This window comes from Pelodiscus sinensis, chromosome 7 (genome assembly GCF_052426305.1).
Source record: "Pelodiscus sinensis isolate ZL-2025 chromosome 7, ASM5242630v1, whole genome shotgun sequence".
NCBI lineage: Eukaryota > Metazoa > Chordata > Testudines > Trionychidae > Pelodiscus > Pelodiscus sinensis.
This window is the reverse complement of record NC_143058.1, coordinates 44,778,990-44,786,716: the sequence shown is the minus strand read 5'-3', so window position 1 is coordinate 44,786,716 and position 7,727 is coordinate 44,778,990.

The following is a 7,727-nucleotide window of genomic DNA, read 5'->3' as shown; positions in this document are numbered from 1 at the left end:
GGTACAGAAGCTGATTCAAAGGATAGGTTACCAACCACAGTTAATAGTTCCACAAGTTCACATTTGAGTTCTTTCAAAACTCTAGGGTGAATGCCATTTGGTCCTGGTGACTTGCTACTGTTTAATTTATCAATTTGTTCCAAAGTCTCGTCCACTGACTCCTCCATCTGGGACAATTCCTCAGATTTGTCACTTAAAAACAATGGCTCAGGTTTGTGATTCTCCCTAACATCTGCAGCTGTGAAGACTGAAACAAAGAATTCATTTAGTTTTTCCACAATGAACTTGTCATCTTTGAATGCTCCTTTAGCATCTCAATCATCCAGTGGCCCAAATGGTTGTTTGGCACGTTTCCTGCCTCTGATGTACTTAAAATAATTTTGCTATTACTTTTTGAGTTTTTGGCTAGCTGTTCTTCAAACTCCTTTTTGTGTTTCCTTATAATATTTTTACACTTAATCTGACAGAGTTTATGTTCCTTTCTATTTTCCTCACTGGGATTTAACTTCCAATTTTTAAACGATGCCTTTTTTATCTTTCACTGCTTCTATTACTTGGTTGTTAAGCCACAGTGGCACTTTTTTGGTTCTCTTACTGTGTTTTTTAATTTGGGGTATACATTTAAATTGGACTTTTATTATGGTGTCTTTGATAAGTCTCCATGCAGCTTGTAGAGATTTTCCAGTTGACATTGTGCCTTTTAATTTATGTTTAACTGAAATTTTTGTGTAGTTCCCCTTTTTGAAATTAAATGCCACAGTGTTGGCCTGCTGAGGTGTTTTTCCTACCACTGATGACTAAATCAAGAATTGTGTCTCCTCTTGCAGGTTTCAGAACCAGTTGTAAGGTGTCAAGAAACTTTATCGCTTCATCCTACTGAAAAGTGACATGTATCCAGTCAGTGGGGGATATCAACTCTCCCCATACTTTTTTACTCAGTTTTTTTTATTTTGATAACCTCTCTAATCTCCCTTAGCATTTCACAGTCACTATCACTGTCCTGGTTAGTGGTCAGTAATACATCCCTACTGCTATGTTCTTATTATTTGAGCATTGAATTACTATCCATAAAGATTCATGTAACATTATGGTTCATTTACGATTTTTACTTCATTTGATTTTATATTCTATACTGCCACTCCCACACCATCAAGAGTTGTTCCGTCCTTCTGATATACTTTGTACCCTGATATGAATATGTACCATTGGTTGTCCTCATTCCACCAAGTTTTTGTGATACATAATGTATCAATATCCTCCTTTAGTATGAGGCACTCTAAGTTTATCCATTTTATTATTTAGACTTCTAGAGGTTGTGAATAAGCACTTTAAAAATGTGTCACTATTTAGCTGTCTGCCATTTCCTGATGTATTTTAATGTCACTCTTTTTCATTTGACTGTGTCTCATCTGATCTTACCCATATTTTATCATCTTCAGTCCTCTCCTCCTTACTAGAACATAGAGAACCTCCCCTAAGAGATGCCTGTGTCCAATCCTTGTGCTTCTCTGATCCATCGGTTTTCCCTCAGCCCTTAGTTTAAAAACAGCTCAATTAAAACCTTTTTAATGTTAAGTGCCAGCAATCTGGTTCCATTTTGGTTTAGGTGGAGCTCATCCTTCTTGTATAGGCTTCCCCTATCCCAAAAGTTTCCCTAGCTCCTAATAAATCTAAACCCCTCCTCCCTACACCATCATCTCATCCATGCATTGAGACCCTGCAATTCTGCCTGCCTACCTGACCCTGCACATGGAACTGGAAGCATTTCAGAGAAAGCTACCATGAGATCCCGGATATCCATCTTTTTCCTGGCAGCCTAAATTTGGCCTTCAGGATCTCTCTCTGATCCTTCCCTATATCATTGGTACTTACATGTACCACGACACCAGCTCCTCCCCAGCACTACATGTAAGTCGGTCTAGATGTCTCAAGAGATTGGTAACCTTCACACTAGGCAGGCAAGTCACCATACAGTTCTCCTGGTCATCACAAACCCAGCTGTCTGTTTCTAATAATCAAATCCCTCCATTACTAACATCTGTCTTTCCTAATGCTGAAGTTCCCTCTCCTGGAGAGGTATCCTCAATGTGAAAGAATACCACAACATCATCTAGAAGGAGGTCCCAACTAAGGGATCATTTCCCTCTGCTCTATTCAATGTTTTTCTCAGCCTTTCACTTTCCTCAACAGCCTGTCTGACCAGAGTTTTTTGGGGATTTTTTTATATATTGCATACACTTCTAGAATAAACTGTTAACTATCTTACTTGTGTATCAAGCTCTGAAGCACAAAAGAACATATTTTTGTTTTGTCTTACTGTAATGCAATCACAGATATGTGAGATAGTTATCTGATTAAATGATGTCATATCCTTTTAAATATGTTAACAGTAAGATTTCAAAACATAGACTTAGAAATAATTAAAGATTGTTTTGTTGAAACAGGAATTTGAAACATGAAAGCCTGAGGAGATTTTCAAAAGGGATCTTGGAGAAAAAATTTAAAAATTGCAGCAAATAATATGTATGTTCAGAAGCTTTAGGAAAACTTTCTTTAACTGCGAGAAAACAGCTCAGGTTCAAACATGGGGAAAAATATAAAACTATGTGACTTTCCCCCTCAGCTATTTATTTCTATAATAAAATCCTTTGAGAGATTTGCACATTGAGATAGTGTCTTAATTCTGATGACTAATTTATATCTAAATAATTGAATAGGACACTCAATTTAATTTTGTTCTTATTTTTCTTTAAAGTAAAAGTCAGTGAATGAGGAGTACCGTACAGTATAGCCTCAGTCATCAGCAATGTGACAGGGGACAAGTGTGTTCAGATAATCATGATTTTTGGTAATTGGGAATGTTTTTATTGTAATTAACTGAAGCTGTAGGAACATAATTTATTTTGGCAAATAGGCTTTTTAAAGAAATATATACAATCAAAGTTATGCTGCCATCAGGCTGGCTTCTGGCAATCTGTTTTCTAAAGTAGCTGCACTTCATGACATGTTGATTTTAAAGATGCTCTTAAGGGTTTGAAGACTAGACCCTGTTTCAGGAAAGCATTTAAGCATGTGCTTAACTGTAAGCAGGTAAGTAGTCCCAAGTCAGTCTGCTTATAGTTAAATACATGCTTAAGTGCTTTGGACTAGAACCAGTATGCTGGAAATAAACAAGCAGCTGACTAGTTCAGGATTATAAATGATGACTATTTATTTTACATTCAAAATTAAATGTATCTATTGAAAAATATCTCTGGGAAATAAGAGAACCTAGAATGGAATCAAACCTGGAACTTCTGAGCTCAGTATTTTTAATTTTGGTGGGGATATTGAATAAAAATTCTTAATCTGAATACATCATTAGTCCATGATTCCACGTGAGAGCCAAGACCCTCTACAACTATTGCATGTCACAGAGGCGTCTGAGTCCCTCATCTACCATCATGTCTCATTCTTCCTCCTCATGCCAGGCATTTTGTCCCCTCCATTCCTCTTCTCAGTCAGGAGAATGGACTTGCAGTGTGCCTGCTCAGACTCTGGGTGGCTTGTGTGCACAGCCTAGCCACAGCAGCATGGCTGGCTTAACCACTGCACCTGAAGAAGGCACCGAGTCTGCTCTTAAGTTCAACAGTGACAAGTGATCTTTGGCTGCTCAACGCATATGCCTGTAGCTGTGAACTCTCCTCTGTTTACCGTGGTTTGGCTCTGGTCCAGCCTTGCCCCAGCTTGGTTCCTGACTCTGACTTCGGTATCATTCCTGGCAGCTGATTCCAGCTCTGACCACTAAGCCTGACTGCTTAGTCCTGGTTTGTAACATCCCCTCTCATAGTAGAGTCCCCCATTCGCTGTACAAGCCACAGCCTCTGTGTGCTCCTCCCCACATAGTCTCCATTTCCTCCCCATTATCATTCAGAGAGCTTATTCACATGTTGAATTAGTGCATGGCAAGCTAGGGCATGACTCTACAACTATTTGCTCACTAACTCACCATGTAGAAAACCTTTCCTTTTGTGCCTGGAAGGAGAGTCTTCCAGGGTGTCAATGTGTTTAAACTGTACTGGGGCCATGGGGAGAGCTGACATGGTGGCGTGCATATGCAATACTGGAAGATATAAGAGCTGCCATCAACTGTTTCTTTGATCTGCAGACAATTACATTGATGGTTAAAACTGCTTGGTCTGCATCTCTCCCCAGATGCAAAGGGCTCTCTGTTGGCATCCCCCTACCATCAATTTTTCCCTTCCGTTGATTTTGGTGAAAACTGGGGTTTTGCTCATTGCTGCCTAGAACATTCCTGGAAGTTTTGAAATTGATTGAATGGCAGCATTCAAGATACTGCATTACATACAAACAAAGAAGTGCAGTGCAGTGTAGGGCTTCATATTGCTCAGCCAATGACAGATATTTAGTGTACAATACCTTCAAGTCCATGTGCATATAATATTTCTATTACTGACTTTGCTCTTCATTAACATCTGATCAACTGAACACTGACACTTCTATAGTCCACGACATGCAAGCCATATAAAGGACATCACTTTCACTTATAACAGAGTGATGAGAAGAAAAGCGTTGCCTGTTACATCCTACTTCACCTTAGATGTAATTACACTAGAGGAGTCTTACTTCGAGGGAAGATAAAGTAGTAAAATATTTGCTTAAAGCAAGGCTGTCCCTCTAGGAGGGGGATAGGTTTCTGAGTACTTTCCAACTTTAATGTCTTAGCTGGCAACTCTGTCATTGTGAAATTGAGTAGGTGTGGTATTTAAGTTTGGTAACACAAATAATACACATAATAATAATAGAAGACTGGTGCATATTCCAGAAGTGAGAAAAAGCACAATACTACTTCATTGTATCCAGTATAATACTAGCACATCTGCTTTTTCCTCACCAACATCTTTTGTGGTAACAGGTTATGCTTAAAAGGAAGAACCTTTAGCCATAAACCTCTTTTACAAAAGAGTTCAAACTTTTCAATATTGAGTGCTGCATAGGCAAATTGCCAGGACTCAAGAGGCACATTGAATTTTCATGTGTATTTGCATATTGCTTTTATCACAGATTCATGCACAGGAGCATATTACTTGTTTGTACTTGGGTATTTACTGAACGGTAAAAGGCAATTAGTTTTTCACCAGCAACAAAAACCTGGAGATGACTTTTTGCCACTTCCCTTTCATTTACAGGGAGAGATTTTTACGATTCTATGTGACCGTTAGCCCTCAGACTGTGGTTTTAGCCCTCAGACTGTGGTTTAAGACATTATGTCAATACTCGTGTCTCTTTATACTTGTATTCTCTGTAAAATAATCCAAAATAAAATTAGAAATATAAATTTCTGCCTTTTATACCAAGACCAGTTTGAACGTACTGTCGTTTACAAGTTTTTGACATAATTGATGCTAGTCCACTTTGGTTCTCTTTTGTTCTGTAGATTTTTATCAACTTAGTCTATAACAACTCCCATGAAGCTGTCTCACAATCTGATGTATCCAAACTTACTTACAGGCACTGTCGTTCAGGGATCATTGAAATGATAGACTGTTATGGTCTTTCCTGGTAATGTGTGATTAGGGACTCTTTCATTTACATGATACACTTACACAATTTTTGGTGAAAAGTAGTTATTAATCCTGCACAGAAGACACATTTTCAATTTAGGTCAAACTTGCTTTTTTAAACAAAATGTCTGTAAGGTAATTTATCCATCTCAGGGCAGTAGTATGCAGTACAGCGTTCATCCTTAAAAATGTGTCAGTTGTTTTAACACCTTAGATAATTAAGTACCTTTTACCTCAATATTTGCAGTATTGAAAGTACTTCTTATAGTACTAGACTGTGGAGCCACCATGAGCCCTGTGTGAGGGGCAGCTGTTTCAGAAGCTAAAGGGAAGTGAATAGTGACAAAGTTGTGGTTTAGTCTTTGCTCCCCGTATGTGCTAGTGTGGGGAAGGAAGCAGTGACAGCGATATGTTGAATGCTGATCCCTGCCCTTTCTGTACCGGCTCAGTTTTCTGGCTTTGCCCTCTTGGGTGAGAGAGGGAGCCCTGATTTCTTGCTGGCAAATTCTCTTGTCTCAAGCCCAGGCAAGAGAGATCCTTTGTATCTTAATGTGGGTCGATAACACAGCTTCCCATGAGTAATAAGTATAAGACTATCCCAGGTGCTGCTTCTATTGGACCAGTCAATATTTTAAGTTATCACCTACTCGGTTACAACTCAGCAGTGCTGGTTGTAGGGCCCAGTTCTGTGAGGCACTGAGGATCCTCTGAAGTCTTTGACAGCTGAGAATGCATGGCACATTTGACCTTGATCCATAGTGTTTCTTCACAAATGACTTTAATGAAATGGAAACCATGGGCCTTTTCTCACCTGAGTTCTGTTTATTCATACAGTTAGTTCTCTTGCCTTTAATGAGACTACATCTTAAGTCAGCACTGTTGTAATTAAGCTGCTGTAGCATCAGAGGCTCGGAAGAGAAAACTAGAATAGCAAATTATTGTCCTGACCAGCAAACTATTATCTCTGTCTCACTGCCTCTAATGGGACTACTCATGAGAACTCCGTATTAGCCTCAGTAGTAATTATAGCACTGGGACACATATTTAGTTATTACCCCTAAACACCTCCCCCCCAGTGCCTAAACCTTATGTTAAGAATGACTGATGCCTTAACTTTTTCAGTTTTTTTAATTTACTACTCAAAAAAATTAGGCTTTTTTTTTGTAACTTAAACGTGTCCAAGCATGACATTTTCTTCTAAAACTGCAATTGAAATTCATGGCTAGACAGAGATCTTACATGCCAGTCTTTTTGCTAGACTCCGAGTGAATTTGCATCTCAACTTTCAAACCCCATTTAAAGTAACCAATCCACCTTTATGCTGGCTCATGCAAGCTGACTTACTCTGGGGGTCTTCCAGCCTTGCAACCTGGCTAGGTTGCTAGCCAAAAAACATCACTGAGCCTTGCAAAGTACTTGTAGATCTCTCTGATTCCAATCTACTCCTCTCCTCTTTGGTGAAGGAGGTCCTTAGTGTCTCACTCTTTGCCCCATGTACTACCTGTTACCTGCCTCACCTCAAAAAGGGAACATTTCTAAAGCATCTTTGCCAGATTCCAGCATAGCAGTCCTTGATGTAATAAATGTGTAACAATGCCCAGGACCCTTGCCAAATCCTGGGCACAAATCTATAGACTAACCATAAAGTCAGAACCATGAAGCCAGGAAACTAAACAGGCAGAAGTCCAGAGGATTCAGATAAGTTAACCTTTAGGGCATACTGCAAAACTCACTTGAGGAAAGGATAGTGTAGTGAGAGGTGCAGGATGTATATATAGGTAGCTGCTATTTTTATTAGCTACGTTTACAATATTCTATGGAGAGATTTTGCAGTTATGTTGGTTCCAGGATATTAAAGACCCATGCTGGGTGATGTAATATCTTTTATTAGACCAGCTTCTGTTGGTGAAAGAGACAAGCTCTTCCTCAGGTCTGATATTATCTCATGCACCTTGGGTCTCTAATAATAGTACAATAGCAGCCTTCAGCATATTTGCATTGAACATTCCTTAAATGCATGTGTGATTTTCTGTACTGGGTTACATAAAAACACCTAGAGCTAGAGAGGAGCTTCAGAAACATAAAGTGGATGGTCTCAGTCAATTTTAGTGAACTTATTGAGCCTAACTTGCAGTCTTTATTTGCACAAGTAGTTCCAATTCA